General features: G+C 42.1%; 1 pseudogene; it reads left to right on the forward strand.

Moving 5' to 3' along the window:
• The first annotated feature begins 2,445 nt into the window (after positions 1 to 2,445).
• On the forward strand, positions 2,446 to 4,275 carry LOC109687232 (cytosol aminopeptidase pseudogene; annotated as a pseudogene).
• The last annotated feature ends 9,231 nt before the right edge of the window (positions 4,276 to 13,506 follow it).

Below are 13,506 nucleotides of genomic sequence, written 5' to 3' on the forward strand. Positions count from 1 at the left end.
TATAGTCTGAATCAGCAGAATTTAAAAGAGAAAATGATTCCAGAACATGAAAGTCCACTCCCAAGTAAAGCAAAATAATTGTTCCAGGGAATCTCTAGGGACTTCCAAAGTAGCATAAAATGGAAGTGAAAATGAAATCCAAACAAACTTCAGGACAGATGGATCTCACAGAAAAATGGTAGGTGAGTCAATCAGTGACTGGCCTCCTCCCCTTTTTGGGGGGCTGTGGAGACAAGTTGGGAGGAAGGGAGCAAGAAAGGTATGTTTCTAGTGAATATGCCTTCCTCCCCAAGGCCTGGTCCCTTCCCACACCTGCTGAGCTGGTCACTGTCCAGATGGCTTGGTAGCAGCTCCATCTCATCCCCATCCATCCTCCTCCCTGGAGCCCCTGCCAGGTGGGTCCAGGAGTGGTCTTAGCCCAACTCATGAAGGATGCCAACCTGCAGGTTCAGACAACTCCCAGGTGGCCAGGAGCCAGCACTGAGTGGGTCAGGCAGCTAGAAAAACACATCAGGGACCCTGGCTATTGCCTGAAGAACTCTTGGACCCTGTGGACTCCATCCCCACAGACAGGGTCCCCCACCCAGAGGCCTTGGCCTCTTCTCAAAAGATTCCACAATTGGCTCTGGGCCATGATGAGTTCTCAGGGGTGTGTGTGTGTGTGTGTGTGTGTGTGTGTGTGTATGTTGAACCAAGCAGGAGAAAAAAATCAGTAAGAAAGGCAGGACTACAGTGAAGACAGTATTATTTGTGGCTCTCTGGGTCTCTTGTTTATGGTGCCTTTGAAAACTGTGAAGAATCTAGCCAAGGAGGAAGAATGCAGAAAATGGAAGCCCAGACAGAGGTCAAGGCACTTACTCCAAATTAGATTAAAAGAAGGAGTTGGTGTCTTTCCTGTAGGTTTTCACCATATGTCAACTTTATGAGAGTTTTCTTTCATGATAAGAATGATAATCATGTTTTTAAAAAGGTCTTTGTTTGATCTCAAACCCTGATCACAGGAGGAGGGAGAGTTTTCAATGTGTGCCAGCTTTGTAGATGAAAAGAGGGCTGAGACATACATCTTGGCTGGATGGAGCAATGGGCACCTTTCTCATTTTTGGTTTTGTTCTTTCTCTTTCTCTCCTAAGTTCGAAAAATTACCTTGGAAGCTCAATTGCATCAGGCACTCCTTCCTCACAAAATGAGTAAAGTATTCTTCAACAAATGATGGCAATTTTGTCACTGCAATGTGGCTGTATTTAGATTGAGGAAGACCATACCCGGATTATAAGCTATTCAGTGTTTACTAATGACTTCCAGCTACATGTATTCAAGTCTGTTTTCTTTTTCAATTCAATTTAATATGTGATGCCGCCTAACAGTATTTGGGTGATGCAGACGTATTTGATGAGGATTCTGTTCTCAAGTATTTTTAAAATAATCAAAACCACAAGGAGGTATCATCACACCCCAGTTAGAATGGTTATTAAAAAAAAAATGCCAGAAAGAATGTGGAGAAAAGGAATGGAAATTAGTGCAGCCATTCTAGAGCACAGTATGGAGGTTTCTCAAAGCCTACAATTAGATCTGTCATATGTCCATGTATCCTTGTCCTGGACACATGTGCAAAGGAAATAAAGTCAACATGCCAAAGAGACACCTGGAGCCATGTTGATTGCAGCACTGATCACAGTGCTGTATTACTTCCTTTAACATAATGTCCTCCAATTACATCCATTTACCTTAAAACTGAATGCTGTCATTATTCCATATGGCTGAGTAAAACTCCATGTTAAGTGAAGTAAGCCAGGCTCAGAAAGACAAAAGCCATATGTTTTCTCTCATAGGTGGAAGATAGATCCAAAAGATAAACATACATACAAAAATAAGCATAATCACATACAAACTCATATGTAGGACATGTTTGTAATAGTGAAATTGCTCTATGGAATCAGGGAAAGGAGGGAAAGGAAAAGAGAACGATAGAGCATCAGTAATATCATAAAACATCACATCTGTGCAGGTAGAGGACTTAAGGATGTGTACTGAAAGCTGCTGAGTAATGGGGGTGGGAGGGAAGGGGTGAGGGAGAGCAATGAAAGGGGTTGAATAGACAAAGTAAAGTAGACTCACAGTGGGATACATGGAGAAACCCCTTTGAACATCAACTTAAATAAATAACAACTTAAATAACAAAAGAACTGTAAAATATGTAGTGTGGGGGGAAGGTATTGTAGAAGGGGGGAGGGTGAAGGAAGGAGATGAAGTGGGGGGAATATGGTTGATGGACTTCATATATTTACATGAAACACAACAAAGAAACCTCTTGCAATTGCTTTAGGTAGAGTGGGGAGAGGATTGAGGAGGGAGATGGTGGTGGGGGTGATCTAACCAATGTACAATATAAGCTTATTCAGAATTGTCACAATGAATCCCCCCTGTACAATGAATATATCCTAATTAAAAAAACTTTTTTTTTTTTTAAAGAAAATACAGGCGAGTCGCCCACTGACATCTAGGAGTGAGGTCTGTGGGGCCAGGGTCTCGCAGCCACAGACATGACGAAGGGTCTTGTTTTAGGAATCTATTCCAAAGATGAAGAAGATGGCGTGCCACAGTTTACAAGTGAGTCGAGGATTTTGCTAAGTTGGTGGCTGGAAAGCTTAGAGAAATTTTGAACATATCTGGACCACCTCTGAAGGCAGGCAAAACCCGAACGTTTTACGGTCTCTACATCAGGACTTCCCCAGCTTGGTGGTGGTTGGCCTTGGCAAAAGGACAGCTGGAGTCGATGATCAGGAGAACTGGCACGAAGGCAAAGAAAACATCAGAGCTGCTATTGCAGCTGGGTGCAGGCAGGTTCAGGACCTGGAGCTGTCCTCTGTGGAGGTGGACCCCTGTGGAGATCCTCAGGCTGCTGCGGAAGGAGCTGTGCTTGGTCTCTATGAATATGGTGACCTAAAGCAGAAAAAGAAGATGGCCGTTTCCAAGAAGCTCTACGGAAGTGGGGATCAGGAGGTCTGGCAGAGAGGAGTCCTCTTTGCTTCTGGGCAGAACTTGGAACGCAACTTGATGGAGACTCCAGCCAATGAGATGATGCCAACCAGATTTGCTGAAATTATTGAGAAGAAACTCAAAAGTGCTAGTAGTAAAACAAAGATTCATATCAGACCCAAGGCTTGGATTGAGCAACAGGAAATGGGTTCGTTAATGAGCGTGGCCAAAGGGTCTGATGAGCCTCAGGTCTTCCTGGAAATCCACTACACCAGACAGCTCCAGTGCAAGTGAAGCACCCCTGGTCCAGGTGGGAAAGGGAATTACCTTTGACAGTGGTGGTGTCTCCATCAAGCCCTCTGCAAATTTGGACCTCATGAGGGCTGACATGGGAGGAGCTGCAATCTCCCATGCTCAGCCATCATGTCTGCTGCCAAGCTCAATTTGCCCTTTAATATTGTAGGTTTGGCTCCTCTTTGTGAAAATATGCCCAGTGGCAAGGCCAACAAGCCTGTGGATGTCGTTAGAGCCAGGAATGGGAAGACCAGGCTCATCCTGGCTGACGCGCTCTGTTACGCACACACCTTTAATCCCAAGGCCATCATCAGTGCTGCTACTCTCACAGGTGCCATGGACATAGCCCTGGGGTCAGGTGCCACTGGGGCTTTACTAATTCATCCTGGCTTGGACAAACTCTTTGAGGTCAGCATTGAAACAGGGGACCGTGTCTGGTGGATGCCTCTCTTTGAGCATTACACAAGACAAGTTATAGATTGCCAACTTGCCCATGTTAATGACATTGGAAAATACAGATCTGCAGGTGCATGTACAGCTGCAGCATTCCTCAGGGAATTCGTGACTCATCCTAAGTGGGCACATTTAGACATAGCAGGTGTGATGACCAACAAAGATGAGGTTCCATACCTGCAGAAAGGCATGACTGGAAAGGACTCTGATTGAGTTCTTTGGTTGCTTCAGTCAGATGGTGCTTAGTTCAGGTACTTTGGGACCAGTGGTGGAGCACCTGCTTAGCAATGTGAGGCCCTGGTTCAAACCCCAGTACCACCAAAAAGGAAAAGTGATTTCAGATACTCCTAAAAATCCTCTTCTGTCTTAAACTGAACAGTTGGGCTTCAGGATATTTTGAATGGATGAAAATCTTTTAAAGACAACAAGGGAAATATTTTAAAATGTAGAACAAAATGAAAATTTGGATGCCTTGACTTTTTTTTTATTTTATGCAAAGATTTATAAAGGTAAAGCTAGTATCTTGCTTGGAAAGATTTTTAAGATCTTCTATATGTAGCAATTTTTAAAAAAACTTCTGGTCACTTTTCAGAATGTTATGTGTTTATTTTAAAAAGTTGTATTTCAGATTTGTGGTGCTAGAAAAATGGAGAAAATAGAAGTTACTATGCAGTTGTCAGAAATAATAAATCCAATTTCTTGTGCAAAAAATAAATAAATAAAAATAAAGAAAATACATTGTATATACAAAATGGAGGATTATTCAACCACAAAGACAAATGGAATTCTGTTGTTTGTCACATGGATGGAGGACATTATGTCAGGTGAAATAAGCCACACTCAGAGGAGTCCTGAAGTCCCCTCGCATCCGAGGAAGCTAGAAGAAGGAAGCCAGAAGCATGTTGCTTTCAAAGTAGAGTAGTACCTCTCCAAACTAGGGATGGTATGTGTGGGAGTAGGGGTGCAGAAATGGTGGAAAAGTGAGTTTTACCTGTGTATACTGTATATACGTATGGGAAATAGTGCACTGAGCAGTCCTGCTAATATGCACAATTATTATGTGCTATTGAAATTAGAGAGTCAGTGTGAAACTTCAAAAAAACGACAATAGAGGGAAAGTGAAGGAAAAGCAAAGAGGAGAAAGAAGGAGAGAGACAGGGAGGGAGGGAGGAAAAGGAAAAGCTAGTTGATGTCTTCTCTGTGCCAGTTCCTCCTGGGTTTGGTGGAAGGTTCTGGGATTGTGGTTGTTATACTGTGCTGCTTATTTGTGAATTTGAACTCCATCTCTGCCTGCCACTAGCTGTATGATTATTTGATCAAGATGTGCAAATCTCATTCTTCTCATGTGCAGGTTGTTGATGTCAAGGTCTGACATGTTCAGCAGGGGGAACGCCTACTGTCATGCTTGTCCCTCTCAGCACGGCTAATTACACTGTTCCTACAGGCAGCATTTAGTTCTCCTGTATGTTGTGTTTCAAAGTTACAGACTTTCAAAGCCTTCCATTGCTATGTGTTTCTGTTTTACTCCTTTTATATTTCAAGGCTGAGTTATTCCATATTAAAAGGATGAAGGCCCTACAGGTTCCTCACGGAGCCTCAACTTTAAAGAGTGACTCTATCACAGGTCATGTGTTTTGTCTCATGTGCTACGGCACCTGTGTTCATCAGTTTTCCACCACTGTGACAAAATACTCAAGAGAAGCAACTTAAAAGAGGAAAGGTTGATTTCAGGGATTCCAGTCTGTGTTTACTCCTATTGCTTTAGGCCTGGGGGAAGGCAACAGATCAGGCTGGGCCTGTGTAGTAGAGCCAAGCTGCTCACCTCATGGGGGCTGAGAAACAGAGGGAGAGAGAGGGAGAAAGAGAGAGATAGAAAGAGGGAGAGTGGGAGGGAGAGAAGAAGGGATGGAGGAAGGAAAAGAGAGACAGAGAGAGGGAAAGATGGAAGGAGGGAGGGAGAGAAACATTGAGAGAGGGAAAGAGAGAGAGACAGAGAGAAGGAGGGAGGGAGTGTGAGAGGGACAAAGGAAGGAAGAGAGAGATAGAGAGATGGAAGAAGGAAGAGAAAGACAATGAGAGAGAGGGAGGGAGTGAGAGAGACAGAAAGAGACAGGGAAGGAGGGAGAGTCAGATGGAGAGAGAGACGGAGGAAGGAAAAGAAAGAGAGGGAAGATGGGAGGGAGGGAGAGAGAGAGAGACAGAGAGAGAGAGACCTAATATCCCCTCCATGGGCTACTGGGGTACCCTCCCCCAGTGACTCAACTTTGTCCCACCAGCCCTGCCTCCTAAAGGCTCCACCACCTCCCAATAGAAGCACAGACTGAGATGGAGATTTTCACACATGGGCCTTTGGGGGACATTCATGACTCAAACCACAGCATCTAAAATGAGAAGTCCAACCTTTCTTTGGTTTATTCTTGAATTGGCTGGTGTATCAATGCTCATATCTTTCTCTCCTTCTATTAGTCAATCTATTTTTTTAAACCACTGTGTACCATTTTTCTTAGGTGAGTTATTTTATAAACATTTAGATCTTTGCAACTTTATTAAAAATCTTTAATCATTAAATCTGCATCATTAGTTTTCTGTAAGAGTATAAGATCTTTTTGAATTTTTTATTTATTGAATTTTTTGAATTAGCATACATTGACAATATGAGGGGGTTTCTTTGTGATCATTCCATACACCATGCATACAGAGTACTTTGAACAAGTTCACCTCCTCCATCGTGTTTCCATTTCCTCCCCAACAGCCCTTTTTAAAATGGTGTTTGGTAAGGTTTATCATGCTGTTTTCACACACACACACACACACACACACACAGTGTACTTCAATTTTTTAAATACCAAGTTGAGTGTTTCATTGTCTTATGGCTTAGTAGCCTGTTTTTATGTGTGATTTAAAAATTTTTTATTTGGGCATAATAACTATACAGGGGAATACATTATAACATTTTCATATGTGCTTACAATATATCTTAGCTAGATTTACCCCCTCCATCATTCTCCCTCTTCCCTCCTCTCCCCTTCTTAGAACAATTTCAACAGGTTTCATTCTTCTATTTTCATATATGAATACAAAACACATCCACCATATTCACCCTCATTTGCCCTTTCCTTATACTCACCCCCCTCCCATGGGTACCAACCCCTGGAAAAGACCTGTTTTTTTCCCTCCTGCCCTTCATTATTTTTTTAAGTGTATATTGATGGCCCAAAAGGGTTTTGTCTTGGTACTTCAGGTCTTTGTATATTGTGCTTTAATCAAATTAAATCTCTGGTACTTACTCATTCTCTGTCACCATGTGCCCCTAATATTCAACAGCTTACAGTACAGTGCATTATATTATATTCATATATAGATGGCATGTTTCAATATTTTTCACTCTCTAACATTTTCTTTCCCTCTCCTACCTCCTGGAGTTCCCTCAGATGGACTCTTTAGTAGCCCATTTAATATTAAAAAATTCTTTTCCTTCTTCCCCTCCTTCTTTCCTCCATCTTTCCCGCTGAAGAGAAGGAAGCGTGGCTAGTAGACTCACCACCCTGTGGAGGGCATACTGGAAACCTGAGTGATTCCAGCACCATCCCTTCACCCTCCACCTTGTCCCAGGTTCTGGGTGACGCACACACCATGGCCTCCTCTTCATCCGTTCTGGCACTCTGCCTCCACCCCTTGGGCAATTAGTTTTTCCTGCGTCTCCCAGGGGATCTGATTATTACACACTTCTGCTTGAAAGTTTCTAGTGCTTCCCTTACTTAAGGTCTGGTTGAGGCTCAGGAAATGATATCCCCAAAGCAAGAAGAGCCTTGGAAGCAAAATTTTTCTAGGGCTGGTCCTCTCCTGTCCCCTCATTCTCAACTGAGGCAAGTCAAAGAAAGTAGAGTTCGTCTTCCTTGGGCTAATCAGAACCAGTTTTCCCCAAAGCCAGCCATAAAACTCAATAATACAGCTCTAACTTTCTTTCTGTATAACAGTTGGGTACCTTGAAGAAGTTAAGACTCTCATTCTAGACAGGTCTTGCCCCTTCCCTGAGGGAAGAAATGCTGTGACCAAAGAGCCATCAAAAACCTGGACAGAAAGATCTTGCTGAGTTTCCCTCAGCCTGTCACCATTGATACGGGTGTGCTCTGTCTGAGGCTGGGGGCTTTGTCTGGGAATTTTGAAGAATAAAAATCACAGACAACAAGAACAAGAAAAGCAGGAGAGTTTATTGAGATAGAAAAGTAGCAAAGAGCAGAGCTCCCAGAACTGAGAGGGGTCTCAGATTAAGCACCTCTTACAAAAGGATGAAGAGTAATTGAAAGTCTGTTTTAGCCTAAGAACTATATTGTACATAATATAAGGCCAAAGACAACTTTGCAATCATTGTGCATTACTGGGCATGACATAGCCATGACACAGGAGCATGCATCCAAGTGACACAGTACCACACTGGAGCCCTGAATGCATAGAGCACCCAGGTTGTGTGATGGTAGGAAGCTAAAGAGACCAACGAGAACCTAGAGTAGAGGTAGAGCAATTAAGAAACAATTGCTATGTAAGTTTTGCTCTTGCAAATGTGTAATGTATACTGTCATACTACCTAAGGTCAAAAAACCCAGTGTTTTTTTTCCATTGAAATTTAAATGTTTGAAACTTAGTTAACAGCAATATTTGTTGTTGTAAGAAGTGCTAAAACTGCTTTTGCTGAAAAGCATTGACAACTTGGGTCCACACATTAACTAAAAACAGGAGAAAATTTGGTATCCTTGCCTCCATTTTGTATCTGTCTTTGCTCTAAGCCATTCTCTTTGCAGTCACTTTGCAATCACCTTGGATTCCATGAACGACAGATAACATCTTCATGACAAGGGACAGAAACTACACCCAACAGTAGACCTTTCTTTGGATGGACCACCTGCCAGGCTCCAGATAATAAATCCAGAACCTTTCCCAGAACAAGGACTAAGGTAACGGTCAACCCGACCACACTTATGACTGGGACTGTTTAACTATGCACGCCTTTGTCCCCTGCCCCCAGTTCTTTGTCTATTTAAACCTATAGCTCATGTGTGTACCCCAAAGACGGCTGAAGGTGAGCTGAGTGCTCACTCTGCCTCTTCCCATGGCATGTCCCAAGCCGTGTAATAAACCTCCTTTCTCTGCCTTCACCATGCCTTTCTTTTTTCTTTAAAGATTTAATTCTAGTTAGTACAGAATGTTAGCAGATAGAGTGGGGAGGAAGGGTAAACACATGCTGTTATTTTTTCACCTTTCTGACGATAATAGTTATTTTTATTTATTTATTTATTTTTGTGGTGTACTGGGGTTTGAACTCAGGGCCTCATGCTTGCTAGGCAGGTACTCTACCAGTAGGACCCCTCCGCCAGCCATGACTCCTTACTTGGCATTTAGGGGCAAGTGGCGGGACCTGGCATGTGGAATCTCAGGAGTTTGGGCCTTGGGTCCAAAACTCCAGTTAGCTAATTTTTTGCAGTAAATATTCAATTGGTACCCATAATTTTGTAATATTTGTGTAATATTCTATGCAGGTATTTAATCTTTCTGAATTTTCAAAACTTGGTCTGACTAAGCTACGTTTTCTGCTAATATTAATAACAACATCGTGAATAATTTCTAGACAGGTGACTGTTTGCTCCTATGCGATTACTCTAGGATAAGTTAATTGCACAGCAGATTACTCTGTCAAAAAGTATTTATCCATGTGTGACAGGATGGCTGGAATGTGGAGTTACTGCAAATGGGAAACATTAACCACAAATGTAAGCTCTAAGTGTTTTCCATGAGGTTCAAGCTTCCAGAAGTTCAGGAGTTCAGTGATTTTGCTGCAAGCTCAATAAATAATGCAATATGTATTCATTTAATGCCTGCAAATGACCTTGGTTTTGCTTCAATTTGCATTTCCTTCATATAAAAGAATGAACAGAGATTTAAAAAATCTGTTGAAATCACCATAAGACGGGGACTAAGGTAGAGAGGAGAAAAATAGAGGGGATGAACCACTTCAGGTTACAATACATATGTACATAGAAATGTCACAATGAAACTGTGTATAGCTGAAAACCACACAGAAATTGATACTGCAGAGATTCAAGTTACATGGAGAGACAAAATAGACAATGGGGAGATAATTGAAAAGGTGTAGGCATACCAATATGGAAGGAATGATAAGACTGAGTGAACTCAGAAGTTATTTTCTTATAGCACTCTTGCAAGAGGCACTCAAACTTCTTTTGCTGAGAAGCACTAACTTCTTATTTGGACACACAAATTAACTAAAAAACAGGCGAAGTTTGGTATCCCTGCCTCCATTTTGTATCTGTCTTTGCTCTAAGCCATTCTCTTTGCATTCTCTTTGAGATCACCTTGGATTCCAGAAAGGACAGAACTGATAACATCTTTATGACAAGGAACTGAAACTCCCCATAAGGAATAGTGGAGACTTGCAGGACAGACACCCCTCCAAATGAGGACAATGACCCATAATGATGAGGCTGCACCCTGCAGCAGGAGGAACCATCTCATGGGAACCAGATGGCTCCCCTCAAGTGATGACAACAGTAACACTTTAACCCAGTTTTGTTGGTGGTGGGGTGGAGTCTGTGATCAGAAGACTTCCAAATTCTTTGTGTCTCACTGGAAGAATCCATGGCAAGACATGTGGGTATAAATGGAGTTTATTAAAAGTTAGGGAAGGGAATTACAAAAAGGAGCTTGGTGGAATCTGAAGGCAGAGAGAGCATGCTTCTTTTCCCCAGGTGCTTTTAAAACTTATGGTAACCTATGGGAAGGGAGGAACCAGGTGATTCCCATCCAATAATCCCATCCAAAGTGGGCAGGGGCATGGGGAGTTCCTGGCCAGGTGAGGGTGGTCCCTGAGTCAGAGCATGGTCAGTCTGAGATGTGATATTTTTCTGTGAGTCCTGAACTTTCCCTAATTTTACCTCGCCTCAGTTGGGAAGAGTACAGATAGTCTACAGCAGGTCCATAGTTTTTACACAATTCTTAAATTGATCTATATCCAAGATAAGAGAAGGAATAATCATTGTTTAATTCTATAAACAAGGGGAACTTGAACCTAGAGTTTTATCCTAGAGTATTGTAAGTATAATATTCTAGAAAGGGAAGAACCCACAGTCTTCATTGTCATCCTTTCTATGTCTTGGTAGCGCAGGACACAGAAGGATCCAGGCTTCTGATAGAAAGGAAAGAAGGCACAGAATGGATAGGCAGGGAGATGCCAGCACAGGGTTTATTATGGAAAAGTGGTCCTGCAGAGGGGGTCCACAGCAACTTACAAACTGGGGTATTTATGAAATGGGTGGACAAGTCCCAGGAAGGTCACTGGGTGGAATATTCCTCAGTGGTCCTCTCACCCTCCTGAGATAATGGAGGGTCATTCCTTTTAGGCCATGTGGGGAGTTTCTAATACATGGCTAAATTTGGATGCTTTATTTTCCTTTAGGGACAGATGGAGCGTTTTCAATAAGTCACCTTCAAGGGGGAGGGGATCCAGTTCTAACATGACTTCCTTTTGTTCACCCTAACAGCTTCCATATGAATCAAGAATTATTTAGTTAAGCATGGTTCTCTGGATTCTGCCCCTTCTATCCAAATGATTTTCCATCTGGGTACTAAACCCGGAGTTTTGGACCCAAGGTCCAAACTTCTGAGATTCCATGTGCCAGGTCCAGCCACCCACCACTAAATGTCAAATAAAGAGGCATGGTGAAGACAGAGAAAGGAGGTTTATTAACATGGCTTGGACTGTGCCCTGGGAAGAGGCAGAGTAAGCACTCAACATCCTCAGCCATCTTCAGGGTACAGACATGAGGTATAGGTTTAAGTAGAGAAAAGAACTAGGGGCAGGGGACAAAAGGTATGCATAGCTAAACAGTCCCAGTCACAGGTGTGGTCTGGTTGGTCATTATCTCAGTCTGGAACCTTCTGAGAGAGGTACCAGAGATGTTATTTGGAGCCAGGCAAGTGTTCCATGCAAAGGAATGTCTACTGTTGGATGTAGTTTCTGTCCCTTATCATGAAGATGTTATAATCTGTCTTTCCTGGAATCCAAGATAATTGCAAAGTGACTTTAAAGAGAATGGCTTAGAGCAAAGGCAGATACAAAATGGAGGCAGAGATGCCAAGCTTCTCCTGTTTTTAGTTAATTTATGGGTCCAAGTAAGGAGTCAGTGCTTTTCTGCAAAAGCAATTTGAGCGCCTCTCACAGTACCACTTCACTGCTCAATCCGATGGGTGCCTTTCCACGATGATTATGTTTGTCCCCTGTGGCCTCTGACAGTGTTGGCTGCACCCTGACTGAAATTCTGCACTAGTGTTCCTTACCCTGTCTCTAGGTCTATGTCTTTTGCCCATCAACTTCCATTTTGCTTTAGGAGGGTCTTCACCTCACTGGTCATTTTGACAGGTAGCAATTAGACATAAGCTGTGGTCACAAAAGGAAGAAAGGAAAAAAATCACTGTACTTCAATTTCACAACTCCACTAATCTCCTTTAAGATTGGGTAATCAGAGCCCAGAGGCTATCACAGGATGCTAGCCAACACCATAAAGATTAATCCACTCTTTTTTTTTTTTAAATTTTATCATCTTTACATTAACTTGCATGTGCATACATTATCTGGGCCACCTCCACCCCCCCTTCCCCACCCCTCCTTGGTGCAGAACCTGTTCTGCCTTCTTGTTTGCTGATTTTGTTGAAGAAAAAACATAAAAGATAATAAGATGATTTTGCTAGTTTGAGATAAAGATAGCTATACAGAGAGATTTCTAGTGTTGCTTTCTTTCACACGTGTATTACAACCCATATTGGTTCATCTCTACCAGACTCTTCACTACTTCCTGGTCCCCTTCCTATAATGGCCTCAGCCAGTTTAAGAATACTATATTCACTCCTTTACAGTGAGCACATCAACCACATTCAAGTTTTAGGTTTCCTTCCATTTCTCTATTCCTCCCATGCACATTCTCCCCTTAGTGTGTGACCCATGTCCAATAATATTACTGCATTTGTTTTGGGTCTATAATCCGCATATGAGGGAGAACATGTGATTTTGGGTCTTCTGAGCCTGACTAACTTCACTTAAGATGATGTTATCCAGTTCTATCCATTTACTTGCAAATGACAAAATTTCATTCTTTTTTGTGGCTGAATAAAATTCCATTGTGTTTAAGTACCACTCTTTACTCAAGAGTAATCCATATCCCAAACATCAGCTAGGTCTGGTGCTGGGAGTTTTTCACAAATAAATTTAAGGAAACAAAGATCCAGACCTAAGAGCTAGATAGAGGAAAGGTAAGGAATTTCAAACAAAAGTTCTCTATCAATTAGAGCAGGAACTGTGGACTGTGCAATGTCTCTCTATTTAACAAGACAATGACTCAAATCCGGGAAATAACCCCAGGAATCAAAAGGATCCAAAGCTGAGAGTTTCTCAATAAATATTCCAAACTTAAAACCTGACCTGTTTCACTTTAGAAACAACGTGGTTTCAGTCTGTTGAAAGTGTAATGCTTTTCTAATAAACTTCACAGTTACTATAATCCTTCTGTCTTGCTTGAATTCTTCTGCTGGACAAAAGAGCCAAGATATTCATCAGTGCTATTTTTCTGCTAATAATTTCTCCCTCTCTTCTGTATTTTCCCAAAATATAAAAGATAACATGTATCCTTATCATGTTGACAAACATTTAATGTTCAAATAAGCCAGAAACTCACATTCTTGCACGTGACATATGCCTCTCTCATGTTCATGCTACTT

Source organism: Castor canadensis, chromosome 2 (genome assembly GCF_047511655.1).
Source record: "Castor canadensis chromosome 2, mCasCan1.hap1v2, whole genome shotgun sequence".
In the NCBI taxonomy this organism is placed as follows: Eukaryota; Metazoa; Chordata; class Mammalia; order Rodentia; family Castoridae; genus Castor; species Castor canadensis.